This window comes from Rhinoderma darwinii, assembly GCF_050947455.1.
Source record: "Rhinoderma darwinii isolate aRhiDar2 chromosome 2 unlocalized genomic scaffold, aRhiDar2.hap1 SUPER_2_unloc_9, whole genome shotgun sequence".
NCBI lineage: Eukaryota > Metazoa > Chordata > Amphibia > Anura > Rhinodermatidae > Rhinoderma > Rhinoderma darwinii.
Window position 1 is genome coordinate 362999 of NW_027461733.1, and position 7044 is coordinate 370042.

At 42.6% G+C, this 7044-nt stretch overlaps 1 long non-coding RNA gene across 1 annotated transcript; it reads right to left on the minus strand.

The window, feature by feature from the left end:
- Nucleotides 1-5199: 5199 nt before the first annotated feature.
- Nucleotides 5200-5712, minus strand: LOC142682169 (uncharacterized). The gene is made up of 2 exons (XR_012853947.1): nucleotides 5637-5712; nucleotides 5200-5547 (listed from the first exon to the last, which is right to left on the minus strand). It is a non-coding gene; the product is annotated as an uncharacterized LOC142682169 (long non-coding RNA).
- Between the last annotated feature and the right edge of the window lie 1332 nt (nucleotides 5713-7044).

Below are 7044 nucleotides of genomic sequence, written 5' to 3' on the forward strand. Positions count from 1 at the left end.
CGTACAGGAGCTTACTGTCCAAACACTTGGGAAACCCAATGGTGCTGGTAAAAGCGAAATGGGAACAGGATGTCGGTCCATTGACCGAGGAGGAGTGGGAGATATTAGCGTCCACATGTCACTTATCGCTCAGTCTGGCGCAAAGGAGATCACAACTCTTCCTGATACACAGAGTGTACCGCACCCCGTGGGTATTAAAACAGATGGGTATTAGAGCGGATGCTAAATGTCGTAGGTGCACGGAGGAGAAGGCGGACATATTGCATATGTTTTGGTCATGTGAGGCCCTGAGGACCCTATGGGGGGAAATATTGGACCTGATAAAGCAGGTGTATGGTTGGGAATTGGCGGCAGACCCTAAAGTTATGTTGTTGGGAGCGGTGGGAGAATTGGAGAGTGACAGAATGGCAAGCCTGGCAATTGCCAAGATATTATATCAAACGAGGAAATGCATTGCTAAACACTGGCTGGACGCGGAGCCACCAAGGATGAGGGAAATTGTAGGAATGTTGAACTATAATATCCTGATGGAGCATAAGATATTTTCTAAAAGGGGCACGGAAAAAAAATTTGAGAAACAATGGAGCAGATGGATGGCCTGTCCTGAGGTGCTGACACCTGAACTGAGCAGACTAAGGGCGAGAGTCGTCTGAGGAACTGGAGGTGATAGAGTCTGGAGTAAAGAAGGGGTGGTGGGGAAACTTGATAAGAGACATGTGCTCTGACCAGGAATGGTACTAGAAACAAACGGCGGAGATATAGTGGGGGGCTGTGCGGGGAGGGGGGAAAGGGGGGAAAGGGGGGAAGTTGGGGATTTCCTGATATGCTGTCACTATTATATACGATGTTGGAAAATTGTAATGTGAATGTTAATGTGTTATTTCATTTCTGTGTTTGTATCAATAAAATTGGATTGTTTTAAAAAAAAAAAAAAAAAAAATAGAGCAAAAACTGATCAAAAAGTCACATGCACCCCATGAAAACTACAATGAATTCCTCAAGGGGTCTAGTTTCCAAAATAGTGTCACTTTTGGGGGGTTTCCACTGTTTTGGCACCACAAGACCTCTTCAAACTGGACATGGTGCCTAATAAAAAGGAGGCCTCATAATCCTCTAGGTGGTTCTTTGCTTCGGAGGCCGGTGCTTCAGTCCATTACCACACTAGGACCACATCTGTGATATTTCTCAAAACTGGAGAATCTGGGCAATAGGTATTGAGTAATGTTTCTCGGGGTAAAACCTTCTGTTTTACAGAAAAGAAAAAGGAATAAAAACAATTATCTTACAAAAAAACTGAAATATGTAAATTTCACCTCTACTTTGCTTTAAATTCTTGTGAAACACCTAAAAGGTTAATAAACTTTCTGAATGCTGTTTTGAATATTTTGAGGGGCCTAGTTTCTAAAATGGGGTGTTTTATAGGGGTTTCTAATATATAGGCCCCCCCAAAGCCACTTCAGAACTAAACTGGTAACTTAAAAAAAAAAAAAAAGAGGCTTTTTCTTATACCACACCCCAATGTACTGTATGGCCGTGTCCAGGATGCGTTATGAGGCAATACTTCGCTTCTTACATTATACTGATAATGAGCAGCGCCCACCCCGAGATGACCCCAGTTTTGACCGTTTGTATAAACGGAGACCCCTATTAGACCATTTTAGTGCCCGGTTTTCCAAAGCATACACCCCCGAGAATTGTATTTCTATTGATGAGTCCCTGGTCCATTTTAAAGGGAGGCTTCAATTCCACCAGTACCTGCCGTGTAAGAGGGCAAGGTATGGCGTGAAGATGTATAAGTTGTGCGAGAGTGCATCAGGGTATACTTACAAGGACAGCAGTATTCAGCCCTTAGAATGCCCCCCCTTACTGGGAGTTAACGCAAAAATTGGGTGGGATTTGGTGCACCCACTGCTGGACCAGGTTTACCACCTCTAACTGGATAATTTTTATACCAGCGTCCTACTCTTCAAGTGCCTCGCTTCCAGAAGTACTGTGGCATGCGGCACTGCTAGAAGAAATCGGAGAGGCCTCCTGTGAAGGATTTGCCTGACACAGCTTCTGTGTCAATGCCCGTGGTTAATAAGCCTGCATCTGTGTCTAGGTCTGCTAGAGTGACTCGATCTGCTACCACTCAGGCTGGTAGGCTGAGGAGTGGGAGAGCCTATCGCAGCCTGGCCAGACGGTTCTAGCTCCCGCCCTTGGTCTACTTATAACTTCATTTGATGCTTGTCCTTTGCCTGTGATTCTCTTGTTTCCTGGCTCTGCTGTTTCTGCTGTTACCATTGACCTCTGCTTCATATTGACCCTGGCTTGACTGACTATTCTCCTGCTCTGCATTTGTTAACACGTACACTCCTGGTTTGACTCGGCTCATCCACTACTCTGTTGCTCACGGTTTTGCCGTGGACAACTGCCCCACTTCCCTTTGCTTTTGTGTACCCTTGTCTTGTTTGTCTGTCGTGCACATATTGAGCATATGGACCGTCGCCCATTTGTACACCGTCGCCTAGGACGGGCTGTGAAAGTAGGCAGGGTCTGAGTGGCGGATAGATTAGGGCTCACCTGTCTGTCTCCCTATCCTGACATTACACCTCCCTAAGACACTGCTTGGGCAAACAAGAAGGGGTGAAAGCAGGGCACATTCTAGCAGCAACATATTGTGTGTTAAGTACAAGGACAAGAGAGATGTCGTTGTATTGACAACAATACATGGCCATACCAGTGCCCATGTACCTGTACGAGGTACCAGTACAGAGAACCCCAAACCAGACTGCATCCTGGACTACAATAGGTGCATGGGAGGGGTGGACTTGTCAGATCAAGTCCTGAAGCCCTACAGCGCCATGCGGTGTGGTATAAGAAGCTGGCCGTGCACATCATTCAGATTGCATTGTTTAATGCGTACCTACTACATCGATGTAAAGGCCAGATGGGAACTTTCCTGGAATTTCAAGAGGTGGTTATCAAGAACCTAATCTTTAGGGACCATGAAGGGGGGCACCAAGTACTTCTGGAAGCAAGGCAACACACATCGTACCAGGGCAATACTTTCCAGGAGGAGTTCCCCAAACTGGCAAGAAGGGAAAAAGTCAAAAGAAGTGCAAAGTATGCTATAAGAGGGGGATAGGGTAAGACACAATATATCAATATGACACGTGTCCCGAAAAACCAGGGCTCTGTATGAAAGTGTTTTAAAATGTATCATACATCCCTTGATTTTCAATCTACCCCAGTTTTACTTACCATGATGCACTCCGCACAGCTTATCCCCCTCATCTTTACACTCTGGGCCCTGCTGTCTGCCCAGGCAGCTGTTAACATCCACATGTAGGGTATTGCTGTACCCGTGAGAACCCACATTACTGTTTATGGGATGTATGTCTCCGGTGGCGCATGCTGGGCACAATATATCGGACACTGAAATGGCATATATGTATAGAAAATTGCAAATCTCACTCTGCACTATCTGCTGCGCATTATCTTTTAAACAATACCTGTGGGGTCAAAATGCTCACTACACCTCTAGATGAATGCCTTAAGGGGTGTAGTTTTTAAAACGGGGTCACTTCTCGGGGGTTTCAACTGTACTGGTACCTCAGGGGCTTCTGCATACATGACTTAGTACCAGAAAATCCCCAGTAGGCCAAATGGTGGTCCTTTCCTTCTTAGCCCTCCCATGGGCCCAGTTTATCACACATTTTTTTTAATTCACAGCCCATTTCAAATAAATTCTGAGAATAAACTGTGGGGTCTAAATGGTCACAACACCCATAAATGAATTCCTTGAGGGGTTTAGTTTCCAAAATGGGGTCACTTCTGGTGGGTTTCCATTGCTTTGATACCTCTGGGGCTCTGCAAATTCGACATGGCACCCGAAAACCAATCCAGCAAAATCTGGACTCCAAAGAACACATAGCGCTTCTTTCCTTCTGAGACCTCCCATGGGCCCAAACGGCAGTTTATCACCACAAATGGGATATTACCGCACTCAGGACAAATTGGGCAACAAAATGGGGCATTTTCCATGCGAAAATAAGAAATTTTGATCAAAAATGACATCTTATTGGAAAACATTTCATCTTTTTAATTTCACAGCCCAATTCAAAGACGCTCTGTGAAAAAACTGTGGGGTCAAAATGGTAACAACAACCATAAATGAATTCCTTGAGGGGTGCAGTTTCCAAAATGGGGTCACTTTTGAGGGATTCCTACTTTTTTGGCACCTAAACACCTCTTCAAACCTGGCATGCTGCCTAAAATATATTCTAATAAAAATGAGGCCCCAAAATGCACTAGGTGCTTCTTTGCTTCTGGGGCTTGTGTTTTAGTCCAAGAGCACACTAGAGCCACATGTGGGACATTTCTAAAAACGGCAGAATCTGTAAAATACATATTTAGTAGTGTTTCTCTGGTAAAACCTGTGTTACAGAAAAAAATAGAATAAAATTAAATTCAGCAAGAAAAATGAAATTTGCAAATTTCACCTCCACTTTGCTTTAATTCCTGTGAAATGCCTAAAGGGTTAAAAAAAACTTTCTAAATGCTGTTTTGAATACTTTGAGGGGTCTAGTTTTTAAAACGGGAAGTTTTGTGGGTGTTTCTAATACATAGGTGCCTCAAAGCCACTTCAGAACTGAACAGGTACCTTAAAAAATAGGCTTTTGAAATTTTCTTAAAAATATGAGAAATTGCTGTTTATGTTCAAAAAATCATGCCAATCTAAAGTAGAATTATGGGAAATGTGAACTAGTAAATATTTTGGTTGGTATAACCATCTGTTTTACAAGCAGATGCATTTTTTACTTTAGAAAAATTCTATTTTTTCTACATTTTCTCTAAATTTTGCAATTTTTCATTAATAAACACTGAACATATCAACAACATTTTACAGCTAACATAAAGCCCAATGTCTCACGAGAAAACATTCTCAGAATCGCTTGGATAGGTTTAAGCATTTCGACATTATTACCACATAAAGTTAAATATGTCAGATTTGAAAAATGGGCTCTGAGCCCTAAGTCCCGAACTAGGCTGCGTCCTTAAGTGGTTAAGCAACTATCAAATATATCAATGTTTTACATCTCCTAGCACTCTTTGTCCTAAAGTATATAATCCAGTACATATGGCGGCACGTTCCATACACTCTGTATTGTGTAAGTTGCAGCCGCGCACATAACAATTACCAGTCACACTTATGGATTGATGTTAATGATTTATTTAAGGTTTTTGTGGATCAAAATATATAATGGTAAAGATGACGGTAATACAAGATCCAGCAAAAACTACGGAATATGTCACAGTATATACTGTAGTATCAGTTAGGGGTGGAAAATCTGGATTCGACAGACACAAGAAGAGATGACATATTGTCCTGTTCTGAACCTGGTCTTCTGGGTGATATTGATGCCCTGGTGACCACATTGATGTCTCTTCAGTGACAGATGTTGTAGAAATGTTAAGTCTCGCCATTGGAATTCTTGTAAGATGGCGGATTCTGCCCTTGGTTGTTATTGGTGTTGATGTTCTGTTGATATCTGCTGACTTGTTCTGGGGGGAGAAGCACACAACCCTATTAAATATTGATCATTCAGGCTGCTTGATAAATATAGAGAGGGGACACATCCAGAGGAACTTACCTTTCTATCAGCATTGATGGTGGCTCCTCCGGTGACAGGGAGCGCTATTCTCGCCAGATGTACTGCGGAATTGATGTTTATGCTGCAAGACAAATATTTGCTATTAATGTTCTATAATGTGTGTTTCTTAGCAGACACAAAATCTAGAAGACTTTTTAAGGTGATTTGAGGTAAATAAATTTCTTAATTGATCCTTGGCGTCACACTACAAACCTTGAAGATGGTTGATGCAAGCAGTGGGTCTGACCTAGAGCTGTGCTCGGTATTGGTTCAGAGTGCACAAGACCTATAGGAGGTGCACGAATAGGGTCCCAACCCAATCGTATGTAGAGAAGTATTCGGCACACAGACAAATATGATTCAAAACTTCTTTTGTTTTATTTGTATTGTATTCAAATGCCATGGGCGGAGTGCAACGTTTCGGTCCTAGAAGACCTTCGTCAGGCACTGGAACCCTGTTGGCGTGGATGTATCCTGCTGATGAGCACTGCTGTTCATATCGCGGCTTACCGCGCCAAAAACTAGCGGTAAGCCGCGATATGAACAGCAGTGCTCATCAGCAGGATACATCCACGCCAACAGGGTTCCAGTGCCTGACGAAGGTCTTCTAGGACCGAAACGTTGCACTCCGCCCATGGCATTTGAATACAATACAAATAAAACGAAAGAAGTTTTGAATCATATTTGTCTGTGTGCCGAATACTAGAGCTGTGCTCTTCAGCATGTTACCGGAACTTTCTAATATTCCGATGTTTTATGCCCCGGAGATTGTAACTGTTCCTTAGGAGTCCTGCAAGATGCCAAGTAATGTCTTCCATCAATAGCAATGTTTCTTGTATCCATCATTTTTGCTTAGAAGCTAATGCATCATAAAATCCAGTTGTTCCATCCATTCAGATGACCGGTTCCTTTAGGAAACTCATTGTACTATACTACATACATGCTTACAGTTGGGGAAGTTGTTCCCCAAAGCCCACAACCTTCATTCAGAAATGAAAACGTGTCTAAATACAAGGAGTTGGAATTTTAAGATTGAAAATACTTATTTACACTTTAGTTAAATTAGTTGATAAAATAAATTACAGATACAGAGGAAAACCTAAGAGATGGAAGAACATTTTCACCGCAAACATAATAGACAACTACAAAGCTCTTACCTGTAAGGACATGAACAGATGCAGCTACTTTTTTTGTCCTTTCCTCCTAATGCCCGTTACATAGATTTTACGATCAAAGCGTCCACCAGCCAAGGGGATGCTGGAATGAGAAATATATTTATGTAAGACATATAATAATGTTAGCAGGTAACCACACTTTGCTTAGTTTCACATCCTATAATCCTCCAGTACTGTCACCAAGGTGTACAGCCACCTGCCCCAAAGTGTGAGCTCTGGCTATAAGGACCATG